The sequence below is a fragment of the Schistocerca piceifrons genome, chromosome 2, assembly GCF_021461385.2.
Source record: "Schistocerca piceifrons isolate TAMUIC-IGC-003096 chromosome 2, iqSchPice1.1, whole genome shotgun sequence".
Lineage (NCBI taxonomy): Eukaryota > Metazoa > Arthropoda > Insecta > Orthoptera > Acrididae > Schistocerca > Schistocerca piceifrons.
The window spans coordinates 718,926,792-718,938,695 of record NC_060139.1 but is presented as its reverse complement, the minus strand read 5'-3'; the positions used below and the strand labels follow the sequence as shown (position 1 = coordinate 718,938,695).

Here is an 11,904-nt window from a genome sequence, read left to right as displayed (position 1 = left end):
TTATAAATGTGATCACATGTACTGCCTTGTTACATAATCTTGCTACAGCTGACTCATGACGAATGACGTTACCTATCCTCATATGCAGCAATAGGTCAAAAGCAAAAAGTATTATGCCTCAGCAATTAATTATCGATCCCAACGCAATGCATTGCTAACAAAAAACATGTATTACCAGTCCCACATAATGTCACTAGTTTATGATAATTCTGAATAATACTGATCAACTCTGAATAGCATGTCACTTGATTAATGACCTCTTAATGAGACTATATTCAAAATGATGCTTTGTCACTAGCTAATAACTGCCACTGTTTATTGTAATGATACCACTTATACTGCCTGTGATTATTAATGATTTGACTGTAATTAACTGATTTTTAATAATGACTTCGTAATAACCTGAATAATACTGAATGATGATTCTATTCAATACTTGCTGGCCACTGAGTGCCAATAATTGTCACTTGAAGAATTGTGATTAATTATGCCATTGATTAGCTCTTGTTTCCAATGTTGATACTTTGTAACCAGAAAAGAATGTGACTGTTTAATAATGCTTTGTAATTAATTAAGGCTAATAATTCTTACTATATTGAAATGACAAATGATTAATTAATTAACTGTAATTAGACAAATGATTAATTAACGACAAATGATTAATTAATTGTAATTATACAAATGATTAATTAACTGTAATTAGACAAATGATTAATTAACTGTAATGACAAATGATTAATTTATTAACTGTAATTAGACAAATGATTAATTAACGACAAATGATTAATTAACTGTAATTAGACAAATGATTAATTAATGACAAATGATTAATTAACTGTAATTAGGAGAAGGATAATGATTCTTAATTATACTCTGTAACTGAAAAGAATGCGATTATTTCATAATGCTTTGTCACCAGGAAAAGAAAGCTACTGATTCTATGTAAAACAATCAATGAACATTTTTCTGTAATACTACATACTTGGTACAGAAATGTTCAATAACTGGGCTATGAATGCCACAAACTACTAATTAAGTCTGTAATTGTCAATATTATGTGACTTGATGTCCTTCACCGCATAAGCTGACTACCCTGAATTACTGCAATGTCCATTTGTCCTGTTTATCCTAGTGATCATGGAGCACTATCTTTGGTTTTGCACTAATTCTACGTTGGTGTGCCTTGTAAGAGTGTGGTGTTGACACGACATGCTGTCCACCACCATGAGCGATGAAGACATTATTATGGTCCCACTGTTTGGTGTACGTAATGTACTGCCAAAATGAAAACATGGAACATTACTACGACAGTTCAGTGTCTTGGCTACACTGATAAATTCTGATGGGAAAAGAACTTCAAGTTGTGTCACTTGGTGTTGTACTTCTGTGGAAAGATATGGACTTTCAGAGCAGCTGTGTGCAATCTAAAGTGCTACAACCATGATGCAATCCTTCCCTTTCCTATCCTGATTCTTGTCACATAAAGAAAAAATTTTTTTTTTGGTAACATCATTTATGTTCATAGGTTATACATTTTTCGATTCGCTAAACTCCAGTGTGAGTACACTTATGTCACTGGTCGACATGATGTTTGCCATTATGTTTATTTGTTGTGAAAATACTAAAGACATTTTTCAGTGCATGTACACTTGTCAAAATAATATTTTTTGCCAGTCTGTTTATTTGTTCTGAATATGCTAAAGAATTTTTTCAGTGCCTGTGCACTTTATCTGTCAAATAATTTGTATATACTTTTCTGATTTGCTACTATGTTTTGTACTCACATTTTGTCTTTGTCTGATATATTTTGTACTTAGTGCGTGTGCACAACATTTAAATATTCTGTAAGTTGTAGAATTTTGTTAGTTAAAGAAAAATTTTGCCGCGCTTGGCAAGTCCAAATGACTCACCATCGCTGCCAAATTTTTGCCCCCCCAGTGGAGGGTTATGAAACACGTATGTAACATAGCAGCGATGGCGAGGCATTGTAGCATCTGTGACCAGAGAGTATGCGCTTGACCGCGCGAGTGTTGCGAGCGGTTCTCAGTCTGTCAGTCTGTCGTTGCGAGTCGGTCAAGTTAGTCGTTGCGAGTCTGTCAGTAGCAGTCAGTTAGTCGTTGCGAGTCTGTAGCTCTGTCTAGTTGAGAGCAGTACTCAGTCTGTAGTCGTCATGCAGAGCGGTCGGTGAGTAGTAGCAGCCCAGGGCGGTTGTGTGATGTAGGCGGTCGGCAACACTGGTCAAGATGAGAAATAAGGTATACTGTTAATTAATATAATCATTAGATAATGAAAAATTTTATTTATTGTAATTATTCTCCAACAAGTCTCCCAATAATAATTTTTTATTTCAAAAGCATTTTCTCAAAAATTTAATTTTTTATTGAACTCAAGATTTCGTTGCACTTCCCATTTCATTCCACTTCTTTTGAAGAAAAATTCCACTAAAATCACAAAAAAAAGAGAATATTATTATTTGCAATGCAGTTCCTCCAAGCGGTGCGCAACAACAAGAGCAGATATGTGACATCCATTTATTCTGAGGTAAGACTTTAATTCTGATTGTTTTACACAGGGCCAAAGACCGATATTTCGGTTTAATTGAATTTTCTTGTCACTGAATGGACTTTAATTTTTTGAAGGATTTATATTTGAGTCAGATTGCGAATTTCACGTTTTGGTTGCCATTGTCAACACATTTTTGTGGGGAGGTTACAGTACGAATTTCGAAATTGTGGGCAGAAAGAAAAAAAACTGATTTTTGGAATTTGTTTACACATTGCATTCATGATCATAATCATCATCATCATCGCTTTGAGGGCATGGTATTGATAATAACTTCATCGATGGTTGTGGTATCGATAGCAACGCTGCCACGGTGTAAATACAAGTTCTAAAGTTGGCACTACGACAGAGACTGACGACAGTGCACTCTAGCCGGAACGGGAGAGATCGTGCTCCGCTCTAGATTCTGCCGGTCTGCCCATTTGATCAAGAGCAGATGGTCGGGACACATACCTTCAGCTTAGATTGCTATTGAGATTTTGCATCAGTTACGATGGGGCCACAACGTCGGATCTACATGTCATCACGTAAAGTTATCTAATATGTTTGCATATATTTCTGCACTAGTAAAGGTGCTTTAACTGTATTTGCAGTACCGACGTCTATTACCTTTTCCTGCTCCTACCCACGCGCCGCCTTCCAGGTGGGATACAAAAATGGTCATTTCCATTATTCCATCTCGTGTCCTGTACTCTTGCTCCAGCTGCTGCACATTCCTGCAGTAACCTTGTCAGTGGTGTGCAGTAACTGAAAAGAAAGCAACATTAACAAGATTCTGCCTTCTTTCCTTCGACATGTCACCAGCGTCATTGTTCTCCCTAAAATTGTGTTGTATTTTGGCCTATGCCAGTTCTATCTGATTTAGATCTCAGTTGTAGGGCAGTAACGCAACACTTTCTGGCCTCTGCTCTCAGCGATATTATCCACAACGTACACTTTCACGACTGGTTTGTTTTCCTTTATTGTAGATAACAGTTCAGCTTTACTCATTGAGTAGTTGCAGCTTCTTTGCCCGTCTTGCAACCACTCTGACGTCGTAATCCTGAAATCATATTTATTAGGCATTTCATCGAACTTCCTGCTGTGGTATGACACACTATCTGTACAACCACAGAATTGGGTGGATTATTACGAACGACCATATCTACACCCACCCCCCCCCCCCCCCTCCCAATCTACGTACGCTAGTTTCATCACATTCAAGAAGTTTGCAAGTTAGTGTAAACGGTTTCTTCCCTTAAACTTCCTGACAAATTAAAACCGTGTGCCCGATCGAGTTCCCAGCTTCGAGTCTCGGCCCGGTACACAGTTTTAAGTCGTAAGGAACTTCCAAATCAGCGTAGACACCGCTGCAGGGAGAAAATTTGTTCTACTTGCATCTTGCTGCAAGTATTTGTTGGATTTATCTTTTCATGGAAGTTCTTCCCAAACTTACAGAAGTTGGATGTACCGTACCATTGGTATCGCTAAACACACGTAACTGGCACCGTCAGTCAAGCGACTGCAAAATGAATTTACCAATCAATTTGTTTCAGCAGAAGGCAAAGTAGAACGCCAGTTCAGACGTCTTTAAATTTTAACTGATTTTTTAACGTTACTGTAAACATAAGAGCGTTACATTTCTGATATAAGTAGTAAATACTTCTTGCAAAAATCGAAGAGTAATTAAACGTCAGTCAGTTTGTGAGATACCGCGCTGCATTTTTGTTTCCTGTTATCGAATACTTGATTATACAATTGACAAAAGATGTTCGAAATTTGCATACGACATCCTCAAAGTTTTAATCTAAGTGAAGTCCTTTGATGTCAGTTAATTGAATGGAGTTTCCCGGGAACATCAATATGTACTCTAATTTTTTTATTTTTGCGTTTCGTCACGATTTTTAACTATTATTATTAATGTAACAGCAGTGGCGACTGCTCTGGTGTTTTAAGAATAACTGCACTTCTGTAACAAGTACTTGCGGCTAGTCTCTGAAGTATTCTTGCCCCAGTGCCATGAAGAAGAAAACTTGAGTAAGTTTTTGTCCTGTAAACTTCTCAGCAAGTGCTTACAGAAGTTATTTGGTAGTGCACGCAAACCTTTTGTAATACTTCGCATCTAGGGGCAGGTTGACGTTGGCAACGCTCGGAGACAAATGAATATCGTTAAGTAGTGCCGATTTTCTCCTCTTATGGCAGTACTAGCGAAATTGTCAAGTTATCGGGGGCCGGTTTTCCAATTATGCAATCGATTTTCGCTCCTATGTAAACACACCAAGTTTTGAAATGTGCATGGGTTGTCAAGGTACGTCTTGTGTTCAGAATATTGGGTTAATATGGCCTTATTGTGCAGTGAAGGACGACCTGAAATATTAGACTGCACATGAAGCTGTCTACCTGTAATATTTAAGTGACAAGAAATAAAGATTGTGTTGACTGAGTCAGCAACTGGATCAGCTGTTTTCCAGACGCCATATTTAAATGGGCTAGCAAATCCGCTTTAGACGTTAACTTGTAAACACGACAGCGAAAAACTGTTTCCGAAATTCGGTTTTCGTCTTTCGGAAGATGTGTCGCATGTAAACGTAGTAAATGTAAACAAGCTAGCACCAACCAATCGACTCGCGATGCTGCGAGCGGGATATCTCTATACACTCACTGCCTGCAGAAACACTACGAAGTTTATAGTCTCAAATTGAAGGAATCTTGATTTATTGATCCATTTTTCTTCTACAGCTGCACAATGTGCAAGAAATATTCGAATTTTTTTGTTAATATTAACAGTTTTACATATAATGTACCTTTGTACATAATAACACACATTAATATATCAATTAATGATGAATACTTAAATAAATGTTGTTACACTATATACAGAGAGATAAAATACAAATGTTCTTCTGAATGATACTACATTGGGTAAACACACAAAAATTTAGTTTTGTAGGTATTCATTTACTGTGTAAAAGCAGTGATCAACCAAGTATGACTTCAGTTTAGATTTGAAGTGACCAATGTGTTTAATGGTATCTTATAAGGCATTGTATAGTTTGATACTAAGATGGATACGGCTGTTTTGAAATAATTTTGTGTTGGCGCTTTGAACATGTACATCCAATTTTTGTCTTGTATCACAGCTGTGTATTGTGTGATTTTGAGTGATGAGTGGTCTTTTTGTATATAAGTTTTGCTTTAAATACATTATATTTTGAAGTATATATATGCAAAGAAGTGGCAGGATCATCCTTTTTGAAACAATGGTCCACATGATTTGCGATTATCTACCTCTTCCATTATTCTTATAATTTTTTTAAAAATTTTGTATGTTTTGATGGCATCTCCAGAATTTCCCCAGAACATAATCTCATATCGGAGGTGAGAGTGTATAACGGCATAATATACACACTGAAGGGTGTTGAAGCTGGTACAATTTTTTTATGTACGCAGCACAAAACAAGAAGTACTTAATTTTTTGTTCATTTGCTCAATATGTGCTTTCCATTTCAAGTCCAAGAAATTTGGTACAGGCTGTTTTGGCAATTGTCTCTCTTTCAGATATAGAATAATTTTAAGTCCATAATCTGCGAGCACCCAGAAATTCCGGATTTGCAAGGTTGTTCTGTATTCATAATTTTATCACAACTTATTTTGCTGTAAAACATTATTCACCATAATAAAATAAATATGTATGGAAAAATAGATGTACTTACTATTCATATATAATTTTAAGGACATTTATTTCATCTTTCCAAACACAAAATGTTTGTTGCACATGGTTCAGTTTGCTTTGAATTTATCATCAAGTGGTGTAATCAAATTCTTGAATTCATCTTTTTGTAACCAAAGACGATTATAAACACTTTTACCCATTGTGGGCACTTAAGGGTAGTAGCATTCAACAAACGACTGAACAGAGGGCTTAATCTAATTCTTGAATTCATGTTTTGTTAACCAAAAACGGTTCATAGAGGAATGCTGCCCTGATGTCATATGCATACAGATGGAGATCGAAGGCGCCATGGGCGTTAACGCCTACTCTTTCTTGGCTGTAATTTAAGGAAAATAACAAATACGTTATAAAGTCATCCAATGAAACTATGTGGTAAGCTGTGCAGGATCTTACGGGGAAGAAGACAACTCACATGATGGCAAGCATGTCACTGACCCTAAGGCAGTTGCAAACAGTTTCAATTCTTATTATGAAACTGTTGCTGGAAAATTAGTGAAGGAAAAATTTGGAAATCCGCCTAATACAACATGGAAAGAACTTTCATCTATTGAAATAAATAATATATCCATATTCCTCTGTCCAATAAGCCCAACAGAGCTCCTAAATACCATTAATTCACTAAAGAGGAAGTATTCCACTGGTATTGATGGTATTACAGATTATATTATAAAAATACTTTTGCCTTTATTGGACATATGCAATTCATCCTTAAATGTGGTGTCTTCCCTCAGCAACTGAGAATGGCAAAAGTAATACCCCTAAATAGAAAAGGTGATCATCACTGTATGGATAACTATAGGCCTGTGTCTCTATTGTCAGTGTTTTCGAAAATTATTGAAAAAGTGTTCCTTTCAAAACTAATTACATTCTTTGACAAGAATAATATTATTTATGGATGTCAACATGGCTTCAGACCACAGTGATTAGTTGAAGCTGCCACTTTCAATCAGATAAACCATGTCTTATATGCAGTGGACAACCACAGAAATATCTCAGGTTTATTCTTGGACCCAACAAAAGCTTTTGATGTGATTGATCATTCTATACTCCTGAGGAAGCTTGAATGGTGTGGTGTAAGAGGTGCGCCAAATCAGTGGATTAAATCATATTTGGAATATCGCTCTTAGGTAACTGAAATTAAGGACATGGAAGGAAATGAACTCCAGGTACACCTTTCAGAACCATGTGAACTGAGTCATGGTGATCCACAGGGCTCCATTTTAGGTCCCTTTCTTTTTTTGGCTACATTAACGATTTCCCATCACATGTTAGGGATTCTGAACCAGTACTGTTTGCAGAAGACACCAGTCTATTGATTGAAGGGAATAAAGAAGAAAATCTTACTGCATCTGCAAAAGATATTACAAAAGGAGTGTCTGAATGGTTTACCAGAAACAGGCTAATAGTTAATCCCCAAAAAACGGTACTCATTAATTTCCACACTGGTCAAAATAAAAATCCGGCACAACCTGTAATATGTATAGATAACCAAAACATTAATGCTCTCAATGAAACTAAATTTCTTGGGATTCATATCCAGGGAAATCTTAAATGGAGCACACATATCACAGCCCTAAATTCAAAACTAGCAAAAATGAGCTATGTAATAAGAATTCTCTCCAACAATACTAGTGCAGAAACAGTTAGGGCTGTACACTTTGCTTGTGTACATTCAACACTGAAGTACGGTATCAATTTCTGGGGAAATGTACACCAGGCCATAACCGTTTTCAGGAAACAAAAGATAATTATAAGAATAATGAAACAAGTGAGCAGCAGAAAACCACACAAACCTTTCTTTAAAGATCTAAAGATCCTACCCCTTCCCTGCATTTATATATGGAAGTAGTCATGCATATCAAAAAAAGCATACTGAGAAAAGAAAACCTTTTTCTTCAAAACAGAAGTGTCCATGATTACAGTACCATGTCAAACAGTGACATACACGTTAATAATTGTAACACTACATTATGCCAGAAAGGTGTATATCATGCAGGACAATACTGTACAACATATTACCAAGACATATAAAATCTCTTCCTGAACTGCAAAGCTTTAAGAAGTCTGTGACATGACTACCTTCTGAAAAACTGCTACTATTCAATCACACAGTATCTTATGCAAGAAAAAATGTAATTTGTATCTTTAATTGTAGAAATAAGTTATAAATATACAGTATTTCAAAAATTTGTAGTTATTAACTGTATAGATCCAATTTGTCATAAACATTTAAATAATGTATGTTTGACATTTGAAAAACCAATAGGTAAAAAGGTTTTCTGTTCAGTATCATGTGTATAATATGTGTACTGAAAAAGAGATTTATATGGACAAATAAATACATAAATAAATAAATAAATAATAAATATAATCCGCAGTCTCTAGTGTACTATGTGGCAGCTACTGCCGATGAAGAATACGCCCTTATCATCATGGCGTCTTCGATCTTTTACGCAAGTGATGCCAAGGCTGAGTGGTGTACCTACTGAACGCTTGTCATTATTGACCACAAAGATGACTAAAAATACGTCTGCCCATTGTGGAATTTTTAAATTTTCACTAAAGGGCACTAGCACTCAAAAAAATCTGCATTAAAGAACTAAACAAGCACTAGCCAGCAGGGTTGACGAAAAGAACTGAATGGAAAGGAAATGCTTGATTCAGTACAACATTTATTCTTCTCATAACACAGAAAATCTGCTGCATATCGATGAAGACATGCGCCATCCTTACTAGTCCAAATCTCGCATCAGTAGTGATATATATATAACGCGATGAACAGGCACAAGTAATGCATATGTCACGCATTTCTGCAATTCGCCGCTTTTCTATGGATCATTTCGCACCATAAATCGTCGTGATGTGGAACAGTTTGATTGCGGAAAGAACGCAGCTTCTTCTTTGTGTAATGTCGACGTGTTTCGTCGATTTTTCATGTCGTCTGTCCTCTGTTCCCCATTGTAGTCATTTGCCAAGTTCAGCGATGTATGGCTGTTGGGATCGTTGCATTATGGTACACTGGATAAGATGACTTCAGAAATCAGCGAAGATATTAGTTCAACAGATTCAATCATTTTTTTATATAATTATGGAGCAATATAGGTTGGAATGTATTTCAGATACATTTTAACAAACCAATAAGAGTGGTAAATACCTTACTACCTAAACAAATAAATATCTTTTAACTTAAAATGGGCGTCTTATTATTTATTAATATACATTGGTTGTATATTAATGTATGAGTACCACTTACAATAATCAAGAAAGCTAAATGTGCTGGGTATGCCTACCAACATTTAAATTGCTGACCCCAGACAAAAACTTCTAAATCACCGGACAATGGGTCAAATGGTATTATTTTCCCGGGCACACACAATCTGTATATACGTTTTTACCCTGAACTCCAAAACAATTACCAAAAACTACTTTAAGTAACACCAGATTTTGTCAGTTTATCGGTGGAGGACCCCCACACTCCTTTTGGTAAGCGATATTCCATTCCCCCCAACCCACCCTCACCCCCCCCCTCGTCATTAGCCCCACCCTCTCGACCGACTTCTAGAATCGCCCCTGCCCACAGCTACTGTACAGTACGAGGTGCACCCATCTGTAGGTTGCTAGCACTGGCCGTTTCACTGCGTCCTTCCGTAAGTTCAGTTTCCCCACACAGTATCTACCTACCTACATTTCGCAGCCAAATTGTATATGGGCAGTAACCTTTTGCTTTCCTTCCTGGCTGTTGTCTCATACACGAATGTTTATTTCCACAAGCATACCGAGAGAAAAAGTAATGAAACCTAAAAAACAATATTATACAATTTTTAGGGCCTTACTCTTTAAACTATGGCCTTTTTAGGGGACCCTACAAAAGAATTTTGAAAACTATGGCCTTTTTAAGGCGCATGGGAACCCTGAATAATTTTAATATCATGCTTTAACCTGCAAGGAAATCCATGCAAAAGGGTGTTTTGTGAAATAACAGATTCACATGCAACTTATATCTATAATCACCACATATTTTGGTTGCAGTATCTTGATTTGTCTAAGCAGGTAGTAAACCATCTTCCTGTTAGTGACAAACAGTACACTCCCACAGACTTAATGTTGAGTGACAGAGAAAGCAACAGATGGGTAGAGCCTCTTCTGAAATTTCCAAGACGCAGAATCCTACGAAAAAATGTAAGAATTGCGTTAACTGCACTCAGATGTCAGACACGTCTTAGAAAATAGCAGTATGACAAGAACTGCTCAAACACACAACATTATCATGTAGGAAATTATGTTTTACTCAGAACTCACCACAAATATTCACAGCTCAAATGAAAAAAACTGCAAGTGAACACTACTTTACGAAGGACCACATGTTATCACACACATTCCTAGCCCAGGTTATGATTTGCACACAAATCCTAAAACCAATAAGATTCAACATTTGTACCCACACAAAGACCTGAAGAGGTTTCAGAGTACTTAAACTAGTAAATAAGCATTATGAAAGGTAAGTACCAGCTACGAGAATATTGGTCGTACTGAACTCTGAATAAACTGTTTCCTGCCTTTGTTTTAGAATGAACATTAAGTTAGCAACATGCTTCTACATCAGTGCTGCAAAATCTGCATTAGCTGAAGTCTATATGTATACATACATATAGTATAATTTTAAGAATATGTGCTGTAACACCAATGTACTTTATCTATTATTTCCTATGTTTGTTATAAAGTCAAGCAGTTTCCCCTGTATAGGTATAAGGTTGTTTTCTCTGTGTTCAAAGGTGCACCCCAGTCTTGTACAATGCTGAATACTTTGCATAGTTAACACAGTTTAATATGATGACAGGTATCCCATGAAGAAAAGAAAAGGTGATCATGAGCTGATAAAAAAGCTACACAAATGGTAAAATGCCAGAAAACGATGATCTGTCAATAAATAAAAACATTTTTTCACTGTGTGCCATACACCAACTAAATACAATGTGATCACACACATGTATATAATGTACTGGACTACACACAAAGTAAACATAAGTAGTAAGTACACTTACACTAAACGTGGCTAAGCAACGAATGGTAATCTACTGTTGATGTGAAATTTGTAATTAAGAGGCTCTCACTTCCGCTCTTTTTCATGAGCATTTGTTTGTTCTGTAAATGAATCATTTTTAATAGTAATTACTTTGCTATTTTGCACTCAAGTATTTTAGGTAGTGATGTGTTCTAGTGACGTCTCTCCAACTTGAGTTTTATTCATAGGTAATTACATGAAACATTATAATATGTGAAAACTAAACCCAGATTCTAAAGCATATTATAAAAGACTGAAAAATGTGCTAACAGAACTGAGTAAAAACATGTGACTAGTAATGAGGAGGACATTAGTGAGTAAAATGGCTTGGACAAGAAAAAGTAAAAATATAAAAGCCCGCACAGTAAATAAGAAATTATGTAAGAAAGTACCTGGAGTTCTGTTACAGTAAAAGACAAACTAGTGTCTGCAGCTGATAAAAAGTGACCAATTACGTGTTGAGATCGAGAATTAGCACATCATATGTAATCCTGATTCCTGGTGGGGTGCTAAGTGAATATTAGGGTAAGTGAACAGTATTGCCATATGTTAAAGTGAACACTTACCT

At 36.2% G+C, this 11,904-nt stretch overlaps 1 protein-coding gene across 1 annotated transcript in view; it reads left to right on the top strand.

Moving 5' to 3' along the window:
• Window positions 1–2,993: 2,993 nt before the first annotated feature.
• Window positions 2,994–11,904, top strand: part of LOC124777956 — a 57,892-nt gene continuing 48,981 nt past the window's right edge. The window contains exon 1 of the mRNA XM_047253516.1: window positions 2,994–3,089. The gene's annotated coding sequence lies outside the window, so the exon portion shown is untranslated. The remainder of the gene's footprint in view (window positions 3,090–11,904) is intronic.